Here is a 17,271-nt window from a genome sequence, read left to right on the forward strand (position 1 = left end):
GGAGGGAGAGAAACAAAGGGTTTGTGTGTCTGTCTGTAGTCGTCTTGGCCGGGGACAGAACAGGAATGGAGTCTTAGAACTTTTAGTAAGTAATCTAGCTAGGTATGTGTTAGATTATGATTTCTTTAAATGGCTGAGAAAAGAATTGTGCTGAATAGAATAACTATTTCTGTCTGTGTATCTTTTTTGTAACTTAAGGTTTTGCCTAGAGGGGTTCTCTATGTTTTTGAATCTAATTACCCTGTAAGATATCTACCATCCTGATTTTACAGGGGGGATTTCTTTATTTCTATTTACTTCTATTTTTTATTAAAAGTCTTCTTGTAAAACACTGAATGCTTTTTCATTGTTCTCAGATCCAAGGGTTTGGGTCTGTGGTCACCTATGCAAATTGGTGAGGCTTTTTATCCAACATTTCCCAGGAAAGGGGGAGTGCAAGTGTTGGGAGGATTGTTCATTGTTCTTAAGATCCAAGGGTCTGGGTCTGTAGTCACCTAGGCAAATTGGTGAGGCTTTTTACCAAACCTTGTCCAGGAAGTGGGGTGCAAGGTTTTGGGAAGTATTTTGGGGGGAAGGACGCGTCCAAACAGCTCTTCCCCAGTAACCAGTATTAGTTTGGTGGTGGTAGCGGCCGTTCCAAGGATAACGGGGGTAATATTTGTTACCTTGGGGAAGTTTTGACCTAAGCTGGTAAAGATAAGCTTAGGAGGTTTTTCACGCAGGTCCCCACATCTGTACCCTAGAGTTCAGAGTGGGGGAGGAACCTTGACATGGTGGCACAGTGGTGGGATTAACCTGAAATCATTTTGAGATCCAGTTGAGATTTTTTGAACTAGAAATACAGATTTTAAAAAGGAATTTTTAGGAAGTCCAGAAGGCAGCTTTGAAACTGAAAGCAGCTTGGTTTCTCTCTGCTTTGTGGCCAAGCAGAGACAAAAGGGGATTATCTTGTGAATTGCAGGTTTTCTTGCCTGGAGGCAGGGTACTTAACTCCTGCAGGGAAATTCACAGTCTTCCAACCCAGAGGTTTTTTTTTTTTCTTTTCTTCCTAAAAGTAAATAGGGGGTGTGTGCTCTACCCATTTGCCTGGAGACAAAAGTGGCAGGGTTTTTTTTTAGGATTTTGATTTTTTTTTTTTTTTTGTTTTACAAGGAGCACAGGTTTGAAAAGAAATTTTTTTTTTCTTTGGGCTGGGTAAGCAGTTTTCCAAGTAGTTGGAGGTTTTTTGCTTTAATTTGGGCCCAGAGCAGAGACAAGGGAATTGTCTTTTTCTGTAGGCTGACAATCACTATCAGAGAATAGGTACTCTATTCCAGCACAGCAAAAGTTTACAGCCAAGTTTTGTTTGTTTATTTCTAAACCTCGGGTGTAAAGTTAGTTAAAAACAGAGAGGTTAGAATGGCCAAATCCTCAGCTCGACTACAGCTGGAATTAGCCAAATTTCAGGCTGAGGAAAAACAAAGGGAACATGAAAGACAGATAGAACTCATGCGGCTGGAGAAGGAGGTACAGGAGGCTGCCCACAAGAGGGAAATGGAGGCAAGGAAGCATGTGGAGGAGATGGAGAGGATAAAGGCCCAGCAGAATATACCAACAAACCCTAGCAATCCTTCTCCAGGTACCACTTTCCATCCCAGAAAGTTCCCCACCTACAAGGCAGGTGATGATACTGAGGCCTTCTTAGAAAACTTCGAAAGGGCCTGCCTTGGGTACAACATCTCTACTGACCAATACATGGTAGAGCTGAGGCCGCAGCTCAGTGGACCCTTAGCTGAGGTGGCAGCTGAAATGCCTAAAGAACACATGAACAAGTATGAACTGTTTAAATCCAAGGCGAGAGTCAGAATGGGGATAACACCCGAGCAGTCTCGTCGGAGGTTCAGAGCCCTAAGGTGGAAACCAGACATGTCATTTACCCGACATGCCTACCACATTGTAAAACATTGGGATGCCTGGATATCAGGAGCAAGTGTTGAATCTCCAGTAAATTTGCCCTTCCTAATGCAAATGGAACAATTCTTAGAGGGTGTTCCTGAGGAAATAGAAAGATACATCCTAGATGGGAAACCCAAAACTGTAATTGAGGCAGGAGAGATTGGAGCCAGATGGGTGGAGGTGGCAGAGAAGAAGAAAACTGGTCGCAGTTGGAGCGGAGACCAGAAGGGACCACCCCAGACCACACCCTATTACCGGGGGCCGCCCAAAGCCCCACCTACCTCCCAAAGAACCCTCCAGACCCCTTATCGTCCCACCACCCCGTTCTCCAGCAACCCTCCTCGCCCCAGTGACCCGTCAGCTGGACGATGTTTTAAGTGTAACGAGCTGGGGCATGTAAAGGCCAACTGCCCCAAGAACCCCAACAGATTACAGTTCATTGCACCGGAATCACACCAGAGGTCCACAGGCCCAGATACCTCCCAGATACCCTTGGAGCGGAGGGAAACTGTGAGTGTGGGTGGGAAGAAGGTCACCGCGTGGAGGGACACCGGAGCACAAGTGTCAGCTATCCATGCTTCCGTAGTGGACCCCAATTTAATCAACCCAGAGATCCAAGTGACGATTCAACCCTTCAAGTCCAACTCTTTCAATTTGCCTACAGCCAAGTTGCCTGTCCAGTACAAGGGCTGGTCAGGAATGTGGACTTTTGCAGTCTATGATGATTATCCCATCCCCATGCTGTTGGGGGAAGACTTGGCCAATCATGTGAAGCAGGCCAAGAGGGTGGGAATGGTCACCCGCAACCAGGCTAAACAAGCCGTGAGGCCTAGCTCTGTTCCGGAAACTTCTATCAGGACCCAGTCAGAGGTGATGGACCTGGACCCCAGGCCAATGTCTGCAACAGCAGTAGTGGATCCAGTCCCAGAGACCCAGACGGAACCAGTCCCAGAACCGGAACCAGCCAAACAACCAACACCAGACCCCGTGCCAGCACTGAATCCAGTACTTGCAACCTCAACACCAGAGGGCCCCACCGAACCTGAACTGGCAGCAGCCGATAACCCTACACAAGAGGCTCAGCCGGAGCCTGAATCCCAACATAGTGCACCAGCGGAGAGCGGTTCACAGTCAACAGAAACAGCTCCATCCCCTATATCGCTTCCAGAGGGACCAAGCCTATGTCCCCAATCCAATGAGGAACTGATGTCTCCAGCATCAAGGGAACAGTTCCAGACCGAACAGGAAGCAGATGAAAGCCTCCAGAGAGCTTGGACGGCGGCACGGAGCAACCCACCGCCTCTCAGCTCTTCTAATCGATCCAGGTTTGTTGTAGAAAGAGGACTTTTATACAAGGAAACTCTTTCTGGGGGACACCAGGAAGACTGGCATCCTCAGAGACAGTTGGTAGTTCCAACTAAATACCGGGCCAAGCTCTTGAGCTTAGCCCATGATCACCCTAGTGGCCATGCTGGGGTGAACAGGACCAAAGACCGTTTGGGGGGGTCATTCCACTGGGAGGGAATGGGCAAGGATGTTTCTACCTATGTCCAGTCTTGTGAGGTGTGCCAAAGAGTGGGAAAACCCCAAGACCAGGTCAAAGCTCCTCTCCAGCCACTCCCCATCATTGAAGTTCCATTTCAGCGAGTAGCTGTGGATATTCTGGGTCCTTTTCCGAAAAAGACACCCAGAGGAAAGCAGTACATACTGACTTTCATGGATTTTGCCACCCGATGGCCGGAAGCAGTAGCTCTAAGCAACACCAGGGCTAAAAGTGTGTGCCAGGCACTAGCAGACATTTTTGCCAGGGTAGGTTGGCCCTCCGACATCCTCACAGATGCAGGGACTAATTTCCTGGCAGGAACTATGAAAAACCTTTGGGAAGCTCATGGGGTAAATCACTTGGTTGCCACTCCTTACCATCATCAAACAAATGGCATGGTGGAGAAGTTTAATGGAACTTTGGGGGCCATGATACGTAAATTCGTAAATGAGCACTCCAATGATTGGGACCTAGTCTTGCAGCAGTTGCTCTTTGCCTACAGAGCTGTACCACATCCCAGTTTAGGGTTTTCTCCATTTGAACTTGTATATGGCCGTGAGGTTAAGGGGCCATTGCAGTTGGTGAAGCAGCAATGGGAGGGATTTACACCTTCTCCAGGAACTAACATTCTGGACTTTGTAACCAACCTACAAAACACCCTCCGAACCTCTTTAGCCCTTGCTAGAGAAAACTTACAGGATGCTCAAAAAGAGCAAAAAGCCTGGTATGATAAACATGCCAGAGAGCGTTCCTTCAAAGTAGGAGACCAGGTCATGGTCTTAAAGGCGCTCCAGGCCCATAAAATGGAAGCATCGTGGGAAGGGCCATTCGTGGTCCAGGAGCGCCTGGGAGCTGTTAATTATCTCATAGCATTCCCCACCTCCAACCGAAAGCCTAAGGTGTATCATATTAATTCTCTAAAGCCCTTTTATTCCAGAGAATTAAAGGTTTGTCAGTTTACAGCCCAGGGAGGAGACGACGCTGAGTGGCCTGAAGGTGTCTACTACGAAGGGAAATGTGCTGGTGGTGTGGAAGAGGTGAACCTCTCCATGACCCTTGGGCGTATGCAGCGACAGCAGATCCAGGAGCTGTGCACTAGCTACGCGCCAACGTTCTCAGCCACCCCAGGACTGACTGAACGGGCATACCACTCCATTGACACAGGTAATGCTCACCCAATTAGGGTCCAACCTTACCGGGTGTCTCCTCAAGCTAAAACTGCTATAGAACGGGAGATCCAGGATATGTTACAGATGGGTGTAATCCGCCCCTCTGAAAGTGCATGGGCATCTCCAGTGGTTCTAGTTCCCAAACCAGATGGGGAAATACGTTTTTGCGTGGACTACCGTAAGCTAAATGCTGTAACTCGCCCAGACAATTATCCAATGCCACGCACTGATGAACTATTAGAGAAACTGGGACGGGCCCAGTTCATCTCTACCTTGGACTTAACCAAGGGGTACTGGCAGGTACCGCTAGATGAATCTGCCAAGGAAAGGTCAGCCTTCATCACACATCTCGGGCTGTATGAATTTAATGTACTCCCTTTCGGGCTGCGAAATGCACCCGCCACTTTCCAAAGACTTGTAGATGGTCTCCTAGCGGGATTAGGAGAATATGCAGTTGCCTACCTTGACGATGTGGCCATATTTTCGGATTCCTGGGCAGACCACCTGGAACATCTACAAAAAGTCCTTGAGCGCATAAGGGAGGCAGGACTAACTGTTAAGGCTAAGAAGTGTCAAATAGGCCTAAACAGAGTGACTTACCTTGGACACCAGGTGGGTCAAGGAACTATCAGCCCCCTACAGGCCAAAGTGGATGCTATCCAAAAGTGGCCTGTCCCAAGGTCAAAGAAACAGGTTCAATCCTTCTTAGGCTTGGCCGGTTATTACAGACGATTTGTACCGCACTACAGCCAAATCGCTGCCCCACTGACAGACCTAACCAAAAAGAAACAGCCAAATGCTGTTCAGTGGACCGGAAAGTGTCAGCAGGCCTTTAACAAGCTTAAAGCGACACTCATGTCTGACCCTGTACTAAGGGCCCCAGACTTTGACAAACCGTTCCTAGTAACCACAGATGCATCCGAGCGTGGTGTGGGAGCAGTTTTGATGCAGAAAGGACCTGATCAAGAATTCCACCCTGTAGTGTTTCTCAGCAAAAAACTGTCTGAGAGGGAAAGCAACTGGTCAGTCACTGAAAAAGAATGTTATGCCATTGTCTACGCTCTGGAAAAGCTACGCCCATATGTTTGGGGACGGCGTTTCCACCTGCAAACCGACCATGCTGCACTAAAGTGGCTTCACACCGTCAAAGAAACTAACAAAAAACTTCTTCGGTGGAGTTTAGCTCTCCAAGATTTTGATTTCGACATCCAACACATCTCAGGAGCTTCTAACAAAGTGGCTGATGCACTCTCCCGTGAAAGTTTCCCAGAATCAACTGGTTAAAATCGTCCTTGAGATGTGGAAAATATTGTTAGTCTTTATGTACTTGGTAGTATATTTAGAGATGCATGTGTCTTATTAACTCTGTTTTCCTAGAGCTCCAGGAAGAAATCCCAGCCAGTGTTTCACCCTAGCTGAGATTTGGGGGGCGTGTCATAAATATAAAGGGAAGGGTAAACCCCTTTGAAATCCCTCCTGGCCAGGGGAAAGCTCCTCTCACCTGTAAAGGGTTAAGAAGCTAAAGGTAACCTCGCTGGCACCTGACCAAAATGACCAATGAGGAGACAAGATACTTTCAAAAGCTGGGAGGAGGGAGAGAAACAAAGGGTTTGTGTGTCTGTCTGTAGTCGTCTTGGCCGGGGACAGAACAGGAATGGAGTCTTAGAACTTTTAGTAAGTAATCTAGCTAGGTATGTGTTAGATTATGATTTCTTTAAATGGCTGAGAAAAGAATTGTGCTGAATAGAATAACTATTTCTGTCTGTGTATCTTTTTTGTAACTTAAGGTTTTGCCTAGAGGGGTTCTCTATGTTTTTGAATCTAATTACCCTGTAAGATATATACCATCCTGATTTTACAGGGGGGATTTCTTTATTTCTATTTACTTCTATTTTTTATTAAAAGTCTTCTTGTAAAACACTGAATGCTTTTTCATTGTTCTCAGATCCAAGGGTTTGGGTCTGTGGTCACCTATGCAAATTGGTGAGGCTTTTTATCCAACATTTCCCAGGAAAGGGGGAGTGCAAGTGTTGGGAGGATTGTTCATTGTTCTTAAGATCCAAGGGTCTGGGTCTGTAGTCACCTAGGCAAATTGGTGAGGCTTTTTACCAAACCTTGTCCAGGAAGTGGGGTGCAAGGTTTTGGGAAGTATTTTGGGGGGAAGGACGCGTCCAAACAGCTCTTCCCCAGTAACCAGTATTAGTTTGGTGGTGGTAGAGGCCGTTCCAAGGATAACGGGGGTAATATTTGTTACCTTGGGGAAGTTTTGACCTAAGCTGGTAAAGATAAGCTTAGGAGGTTTTTCATGCAGGTCCCCACATCTGTACCCTAGAGTTCAGAGTGGGGGAGGAACCTTGACACGTGAATATTTAAAGATCAATTAATTGCCAAAATCATATTATCTCATCATACCTTCTCCTCCAAGAACTTACCAAGTTTAATCTTAAAGCCAGATAGGTCTTTTACCCCCACGGCTTCCCTTGGAAGGCTATTCCAAAACTTCACTTCTCTGATGGTTAGAAACCTTCGTCTAATTTCAAGTCTAAACTTCCCGATGACCAGTTTATATCCATTTGTTCTTGTGTCCACATTGGTACTGAGCTTAAATAATTCCTCTCCCTCTCTGATATATATATATTTATCCCTCTGAGATATATTATATCAGGGTTGGAAGGGACCTCAGGAGGTCGTCTAGTCCAACCCCCTGCTCAAAGCAGGACCAATCCCCAATTTTTGCCCCAGATCCCTAAATGACCCCCTCAAGGATTGAACTCACACCCTGGGTTTAGCAGGCCAACACTCAAACCACTGAGCTATCCCTCCCCCCCAAAGCAGGACCAATCCCCAATTTTGCTCCAGAACCCTAAATGGCCCCCTCAAGGATTGAACTCACAACCCTGGGTTTAGCAGGCCAATGTTCAAACCACTGAGCTATCCCTCCCACGCAGCACCAAAAAAAAAAAAAAAAAAAAAAAAAATTATAGAGAGCAATCATATCTCTCCTCAACCTTCTTTTGGTTAGGCTAAACAAGCCAAGCTCCTTGAGTCTCCTTTCATAAGACAGGTTTTCCATTCCTCGGATCATCCTAGTAGCCCTTCTCTGTACCTCTTCCAGTTTGAATTCATCCTTCTTAAACATGGGAGACCAGAACTGCACACAGTATTCCAGGTGAGGTCTCACCAGTGCCTTGTATAACGGTACTAAAACCACCTTATCTCTACTGGAAATACCTCGCCTAAGGCATCCCAAGACCGCATTAGCTTTTTTCACGGCTATATCACATTGGCGGCTCATAGTCATCCTGTGATCAACCAATACTCAAAGGTCCTTCTCCTCCTCCGTTACTTCTAATTGATGTGTCTCCAGCTTATAACTAAAATTCTTGTTATTAATCCCTAAATGCATAACCTTACACTTCTCACTATTAAATTTCATGCTATTACTATTACTCCAGTTTACAAGGTCACCCAGATCCTCTTGTATGATATCTCGGTCCTCCTCTAAATTGGCAATACCTCCCAGCTTCGTATCATCTGCAAACTTTATTAGCACACTCCCACTTTTTGTGCTGAGGTCAGTAATGAAAAGATTAAATAAGATTAGTCCCAGAACTGATCCTTGAAGAACTCCACTGGTAACTTCCCTCCAGCCTGACAGTTCACCTTTCAGCAGGACCCGCTGTAGTCTCCCTGTTAACCAATTCCTTATCCACCTTTCAATGTTCTTATTGATCCCCATCTTTTTCAATTTAACTAATAATTCCCCATGTGGCACAGTATCAAATGCCTTACTGAATTCTAGATAAATTAGATCCACTGTGTTTCCTTTGTCTAAAAAAATCGTTTACTTTCTCAAAGAAGGAGATCAGGTTGGTTTGGCATGATTTACCTTTTGTAAAACCATGTTGCATTTTGTCCCATTTACCATTGACCTCAATGTCCTTAACTACTTTCTCCTTCAAATTTTTTTCCAAGACCTTGCATAGTACAGATGTCAAACTAACAGGCCCCTAGTTACCTGGATCACTTTTTTTCCCTTTCTTAAAAATAGGAACTATGTTAGCAATTCTCCAATCATACGGTACAACTCCTGAGTTTACAGATTCATTAAAAATTCTTGCTAATGGGCTTGTAATTTCATGTGCCAATTTCTTTAATATTCTTGGATGAAAATTATCTGCCTCTCCCTCCCCCCCCAATTTAGTGCCATTAAGCTGTTCCAGTTTCGCCTCTACCTCAGATATGGTAATATCTACCTCCATATCCTCATTTCCATTTGTCATGCTACCATTATCCCTAAGATCCTCTTTAACCTTATTAAAGACTGAGGCAAAGTATTTGTTTAGATATTGGGCCATGCCTAGATTATCCTTAACCTCCACTCCATCCTCAGTGTTTAGCGGTCCCACTTCTTCTTTCTTTGTTTTCTTCTTATTTATATGGCTATAGAACCTTTTACTATTGGTTTTAATTCCCTTTGCAAGGTCCAACTCTACTTGACTTTTAGCCTGTCTCACTTTATCCCTACATGTTCTGACCTCAATAAGGTAGCTTACCTTGCTGATCCCTCCCATCTTCCACTCCCTGGATGCTTTCTGCTTTTTCTTAATCACCTCTCTGAGATGCTTGTTCATCCAGCTTGGTCTACAACTCCTGCCTATGGATTTTTTCCCCTTTCTTGGGATGCAGGCTTCCGATAGTTTCTGCAGCTTTGACTTAAAGTAATCCCAGTCCTCCTCTGCCTTTAGATACACAAGTTCTTCAGTCCAATCCACTTTCCTAACTAATTTCCTTAATTTTTGAAAGTCAGCCCTTTTGAAATCAAAAACCCTAGTTACAGATTTATTTTTGTTTGTCCTTCTGTTCAGTTTGAACTGAATTAGCTCATGATCACTTGAACTAAGATTGTCCCCTACAACCATTTCTTCTGTGAGGTCCTCATTACTCACCAAAACCAAATCTAAAATGGCATCCCCTCTAGTCCGTTCAGCAACTACTTGATGAAGGAATCCATCAGCTAACGCATCTAGGAAAATCTGAGCCCAATTATTGTTACTAGCACTCGTCCTCCAGTCTATATCTGGGAAGTTAAAGTCTCCAATGATTACACAATTCCCATTAGTATTTACTTCATTGAAAACATTAAAGAGGGCTCTCTCTATATCCAGATTAGATCCTGGCAGTCTATAGCACACCCCAAGCATGATCACAGGGGAAGCTCTAGTAGTTTTCTTCCCCAAAGTGCTTTTTGCCCAGACGGACTCTGTCTTATCCATTCCATCACTTCTTATTTCTTTACATTCTACCTCATCATTGATATACAATACTATTCCATGACCTCTACCTTTATTTCTGTCTTTCCTAAACTGCACATACCCTTCAATACCTGTAGTCCAGTCACGACTACTATTCCACCATGTTTCTGTTATCCCTATAATATTTGGTTTCACTTCCTGCACCAGTAGCTCTAGTTCCTCCATTTTGTTACCTAGGCTCCTCGCATTGGTGTACAAACATCTTATCTTTTGCTGTTTGCCCTCGCTCACATTCTGTACCTGATTAGGCATGGTCATTCTACAGCCAGTATGACCTATTAGACTGGTATCTATACTACCCTTCCTCCTTATGTCCATTCTCCTACCCAGGATCACTACTTTGCTTACCCTATCTCAGGATTGTGAGGGTAAGCAAAGTAGTGATCCTGAGTTGAATCTTGCAAGCTGTACTGTTCCTTTGGGAACAGCAGGCCTGGTAATTCTGTTCAGGGGATAGAATGCTCTGAGGACTCAGAGGTTGGTGTGTACCTATCACTACCTCTACAGAGGGAACGAGGCTGTTGGTGCGTGTAAGCCAGAAGCTGGTGGTTTAAGGGAGATGATCCACAGCAAGCACAGACAAGATTTTCTCACACTAGGGGCCGGTGGCGAGGAGGTGTCTCACAATCCTGGTTACCCTTGGGGAGAATCACGGTGGCAGAATATTACACCCAGTACACTGGTCAACTAAGGATCACGTTCCAAGCACTTATACATTAGATTCTGAGAGATTCACAAGTGAGAAGGTTGGAATCAAAGAAAAGGTTGCAGTTTGTTATTTTCCATTTGTTTATTTTGGTCAAGGGAAATAGAAGAAAGAAAAGTATAAGATGAGTAAGCAGGATAGATGGCAAAGAGATCAGACTGATCCACCAAACTGGACTGAGCACCAGGGTGGAACAAGCTTAGAAGACCAACATAACAAATTGTCAGTGAGGAAGCCATGAAAGTCAAACTGGTTGAGATGGAGGTTCAGAAGATAGTGAAGCAGACCAAAATCTGGAAAAGGAAGCTGAGAAACAAAAACAGACAGCAGAAATGGCAGTGCTCCAGAAAGCATTGGAGCTGGAAGACAAAAGGCTGAAGTTTAAATATTAAATATTTAAATAAGTTTAAATATGAGCTTGAACACAGATTACCTTCCCCAGACTCGTGGAAGAGCTCTGTGAAACTCAAAAGCTTGTCCCTTCCACCAACAGAAGTTGGTCCAATAAAATATATTAGCTCACCCACCCTGTCTTTCTCAGATCCTTGGACCAGCATGGCTACAACATTGCAAACAACTGATAGTATATAGTTATGTATTGGGGTTTATATTAAAGTTTAAATTCTTCTATCAGATCCATGTGGTGTGTGGTAAACAGGTATTGCGAGTGAAACACAACATGGAAATGTAGATTAGTTGGATACTACTGAATTGCAAAATAGAGATATAACATGCTCAGGATACCTAATTTCTGAGCTGAGGCAAAAGGATCTCTAAAATAGGTAGGGTGTAGTTTAAAAATCGGTATTTTTACCTTTAACATATCACAAAATCAAATCTTCAGTGTTCTAATAATGCACATAAGTGAAAATACTATAACATCTTTTAAAGATACATTGTAATAAGGTGTTTCTTTTTGTTTTTGTTTTGTTTTTTCCTAAATGAACTTACTTACAGGTTAGCACCAGGACATTTAATTCTCAATTTCTCTCAGGTGAAGTAACTAATGAGAATCATCCTGTTCGGATTATGAAGTCTGTAGGGAGATATGTGGGATATTCAGTAAATATAGCATATCTACATATATCTACTAATGCAAATATTCCAATACCAACACTGGACCTGATATGGATTTTGGGAACTCATTACTGTCTTTTTAGACAATTTCTGTAAATAAAGGTAAAAAGCGACTCCATATAGTTCACATTATTTATAAAGGGAAACTGTATGCCATGGACTAGCACACTCATTTCAAAAGATACAGGAAAAGTGGGGTTTTGATGGGGAAGGAAGCTGGAGAAATATACTAGACTGCTAACCCTCCCCCTACACATTTGTTTGTTATATTCTCCCAGTGCTGCAGAGTAATTGTAAGTATAATGAAAATTCATGTCTGAGAGTAGGGGGAAAGGTTTCAGCATTGGTAGCTGCTTTAACTTATATACATACACTTTATACTAACTGGTTTTAGAGTAGCAGCCGAGTTAGTCTCTATCTGCAAAAAGAAAAGGAGGACTTGTGGCACCTTAGAGTCCACAGCATATGCTCAAATAAATTTGTTAGTCTCTAAGGTGCCACAAGTCCTCCTTTTCTTTTTACACTAACTGTAATTGAATTGTTATTATAATGTAAACTCCAGCATTGTTCGGTTGTTGATAACTTCCACTATTTCTTAAAACCAAAAAGCTAACTACAAAAATTAGGCCTTGGTTCAGCAGAGCATTTCACTGCATGCTGAATTTTAGCACTTGAGTAAGTCCATCCCTGTTCAACAAAGCATCTAAGCACAACCATTGGCAAAACTTACATGTTCAAGGTGAAGCAGAAGCTTAATCAGGATCTTAGTTATTATTACCCCTTTGGTTTTATACTTAATACAAGTGTTTTTAGAATCTTGGGTATATCAATTATAGCATATTTACACAGTAATTGCTCTCATTTCTTTGGTCATCTATCCAGTTATATAAATCAATTATTTGTGCTAAAGTAGACTGAGCTCCATTTTAGGAGGTGCTAGACATATATTACTTATCCCCACTTTCACATGGGGAACTGAGGTGCAGAGGTGCTCAAGCTCACACAGGAAGTCTGTGTCAGAGCCATGATGTAGTGATAGTCAGTTAGGTGGCATTAGATCCTTGAAATGTATTATATCAGTTCCTCAACTATGCCACTGTCTTCCTGTTTATATCAGTTCCTCAACTACACCGCTTTCTTCCTGTTCATATGTGGTTGCATCTCATGATGTTAACTTTGTTCTCCTGAGCCATATTGTGGTCTAACAGAGCCAAAATTTACTAATCTTTTTGATACAATGCAAGCCCCATCTCGTCGAGAGCATTTACCTCAGGGGATAGCATAAGGTGATTAAGAAAAAGCAGAAAGCATCTAGGGAGTGGAAGATGGGAGGGATCAGCAAGGAAAGCTACCTTATTGAGGTCAGAACATGTAGGGATAAAGTGAGACAGGCTAAAAGTCAAGTAGAGTTGGACCTTGCAAAGGGAATTAAAACCAATAGTAAAAGATTCTATAGCCATATAAATAAGAAGAAAACAAAGAAAGAAGAAGTGGGACCGCTAAACACTGAGGATGGAGTGGAGGTTAAGGATAATCTAGGCATGGCCCAATATCTAAACAAATACTTTGCCTCAGTCTTTAATAAGGTTAAAGAGGATCTTAGGGATAATGGTAGCATGACAAATGGGAATGAGGATATGGAGGTAGATATTACCATATTTGAGGTAGAGGCGAAACTGGAACAGCTTAATGGCACTAAATTGGGGGGGGAGGGAGGGGCAGATAATCTTCATCCAAGAATATTAAAGGAATTGGCACATGAAATTACAAGCCCATTAGCAAGAATTTTTAATGAATCTGTAAACTCAGGAGTTGTACCGTATGATTGGAGAATTGCTAACATAGTTCCTATTTTTAAGAAAGGGAAAAAAAGTGATCCAGGTAACTAGGGGCCTGTTAGTTTGACATCTGTACTATGCAAGGTCTTGGAAAAAATTTTGAAGGAGAAAGTAGTTAAGGACATTGAAGTCAATGGTAAATGGAACAAAATGCAACATGGTTTTACAAAAGGTAGATCATGCCAAACCAACCTGATCTCCTTCTTTGAGAAAGTAACAGATTTTTTAGACAAAGGAAATGCAGTGAATATAATTTACCTAGATTTCAGTGGAGTGTTTGATACTGTGCCACATGGGGAGTTATTAGTTAAATTGAAAAAGATGGGGATCAATAAGAACATTGAAAGGTGGATAAGGAATTGGTTAACAGGGAGACTACAGCGGGTCCTACTGAAAGGTGAACTGTCAGGCTGGAGGGAGGTTACCAGTGGAGTTCCTGAAGGATCAGTTTTGGGACCAATCTTATTTAATCTTTTCATTACTGACCTTGGCACAAAAAGTGGGAGTGTGCTAATAAAGTTTGCAGATGATACAAAGCTGGGAAGTATTGCCAATTTAGAGAAGGACTAAGATATCATCCAGGAGGATCTGGATGACCTTGTAAACTGGAGTAATAGTAATAGCATGAAATTTAATAGTGAGAAGTGTAAGGTCATGCATTTAGGGATTAATAACAAGAATTTTAATTATAAGCTGGAGACACATCAATTAGAAGTAATGGAGGAGGAGAAGGACCTTGAAGTATTGGTTGATCATAGGATGATTATGAGCCGCCAGTGTGATATGGCTGTGAAAAAAGCTAATGCGGTCTTGGGATGCATCAGGAGAGGTATTTCCAGTAGGGATAAGGAGGTTTTAGTACCGTTATACAAGGCACTGGTGAGACCTCACCTGGAATACTGTGTGCAGTTCTGGTCTCCCATGTTTAAGAAGGATGAATTCAAACTGGAACAGGTACAGAGAAGGGGCTACTAAGATGATCCGAGGAATGGAAAACTTGTCTTATGAAAGGAGACTCAAGGAACTTGGCTTGTTTAGCCTAACCAAAAGAAGGTTGAGGGGAGATATGATTGCTCTCTATAAATATATCAGAGGAATAAATACTGGAGAGGGAGATGAATTATTTAAGTTCAGTACCAACGTGGACACAAGAACAAATGGATATAAACTGATCATTGGGAAGTTTAGACTTGAAGTTAGACGAAGGTTTCTAACCATCAGAGGAGAGAAGTTTTGGAATAGCCTTCCAAGGGAAGCAGTGGGGGCAAAAGATCTATCTGGCTTTAAGATTAAACTCGATAAGTTTATGGAGGAGATGGTATGATGGGATAACATGATTTTGGTAATTAATTGATCTTTAAATATTCATGGTAAATAGGCCTAATGGCCTGTGATGGGATGTTAGATGGGGTGGGATCTGAGTTACCCAGGAAAGAATTTTCTGTAGTATCTGGCTGGTGAATCTTGCCCATATGCTCAGGGTTTAGCTGATCGACATATTTGGGGTCGGGAAGAAATTTTCCTCCAGGGCAGATTAGAAGAGGCCCTGGAGGTTTTTCGCCTTCCTCTGTAGCATGGGGCACGGGTCACTTGCTAGAGGATTCTCTGCTCCTCAAAGTCTTTAAACCACGATTTGAGGACTTCAATAGCTCAGGTGAGGTTTTTTGCAGGAGTGGGTGGGTGTGCTTCTGTGGCCTGCATTGTGCAGGAGGTCAGACTAGATGATCATAATGGTCCCTTCTGACCTTAGAATCTATGAATCTATAAGTTGTTTATAAGGGATGCCCTTTTCTGCCTCTGAAAGAGGTGGAGTTATTTTATTAAATTCCACATATGAACTTCAGGGATGGATACATTTTATAAATCATATAAACATAAAATGTCAAAAAAATGGCTTCCTGAGATTCATTATTTACTACAGGTACTGTATTTTTGGTGGTCCAGTAAATATATTAAAGGGATACTTACATAACAAAGCCCTATCAGTCAAGGTCACACTCACTGAGCCAGTAATGTTTGTTGGTTCACTATTTGAAAATGGCTCATATTCTAACGGACTGCCTGTTCCATGATTTCTAGAATCTTTGTTCTAGTTATTAACATGAAGCAACTTGAAGCTAACAATTAAATCAAGATCACAGAGCATAAAATAATTTAATGTCTTTCAGCCCTAACCTGTGGCTTTGCCCCAAGCAAGAGGCAGTGTGTCCTTGGGCTGCCAGAGGAGTGGACTGTGAAACAGCTATTATTGCTAATTCTTGGTTCCTGTTCTTGCTCTGGTGTGCGTGTGTGTAGAAGTAATCTGTGCTAACTCCATGCTGGATTACTTCCTGTGGCACACCAGCTCAGTTGCACAAATGATGGAGCCACACAATAGAATTCTTTCGTTTCATCCTTCAAGAGCAATGTTACATTTGCATCGTTGTATAAAATTTGAATGTCTGTAGTGAGAGCAGGTGACCTGATGAATTCCTTTATTTTATGTCACCGGAGTCTTCTGAGCCCTCGGTTATGATTGACGTTATCTTGATCACGATAGATATTCTGATGGGTTTTCTTGCATATTTGGTTAACCCTATCTCTCACAGAAAAAGTCTGTGCATCTGTAACATATTAGGTTGCAAATTTATGAACGGTCAATAGAGAACGTGCACAGCAAGGCTAGCTGAGCAGTCAAAAGAAAACAAACAACCCAACCAACCAAAACAACAACAAAACTCACTTGCTTTACATGGTCTTTCCTCAGCATATCGTACCATTACAGGTTCAAGTTTGTGGACTTCAAGGTCCCAAAATCTTCACTGTAGACTCTCTCTCTTCTGCATCAGAGTATGTTTTTTGGGAGCTCACTACTCCCATGGCATAGGGAAGAGGAAAGGGGTAGCTGGATCACTCCTGCCGTATCTATGGAATGGTCTCTTGGGCTAGATTGTGATAGGATGATGTTTTCATTGTAACATCAAATTCACTATGCTGAGTTCAGGATTTGTTGAAATATTTTAGACTAAGCTTTCGGCCTGAATTAGAACCTGAACTTTTTTTGTAAACTCTTCCCCTGTCCACAGGTGCTAGTTAGCCTTTCCTGCATTTTCTACAGTTTATAGACTATAACATGGCTAATCACATTGCTTTTCTTCTGAAAGACCCATTTAAGTGGAAATAAGGACTCTGTTTAGTACTAAGACTTCTAAAGCTAGGAAAAAAATATTTATGTTTATTACATTATTTCTCTTTTGTTCTGTATCTTGATATTAATGTTTGCCGTGTTGTTGTAGCCTTATTGGTCCCAGGATATGAGAGAGACAAACTGGATAATATCTTTTCTTGGACCAGCTTCTCTTAGAATAATCTTTTGATAATCTTTTGAGCTACACAAAGCTCTTCTTTAGGTCTGGGAAAGGTAATCAGAGTGTCATTGTGAAATACAAGGTGTAACAGATTGTTAATCATAGGAGTTAACATATGTTACAAGGAACCATTCAAAATGAAGTGGGTCATTAACATCTCGGCAGTCAGAGGACAAAACAGGGTTAGGTCTTGTAAAGAGACATAAAAACAGTATCTCTATTGAGTCCAAGATTTTTAATGTCTAGCAGAATTATGAATTTAAGCTCACAGACTTGTCTTTTGAAAGTGTTGTACAGGTTTCCTATGAGGATGTGGATTGAGAGGTCAGATATAGAATGAT

Source organism: Lepidochelys olivacea, assembly GCF_965140295.1.
Source record: "Lepidochelys olivacea isolate rLepOli2 genome assembly, chromosome: 6".
In the NCBI taxonomy this organism is placed as follows: Eukaryota; Metazoa; Chordata; order Testudines; family Cheloniidae; genus Lepidochelys; species Lepidochelys olivacea.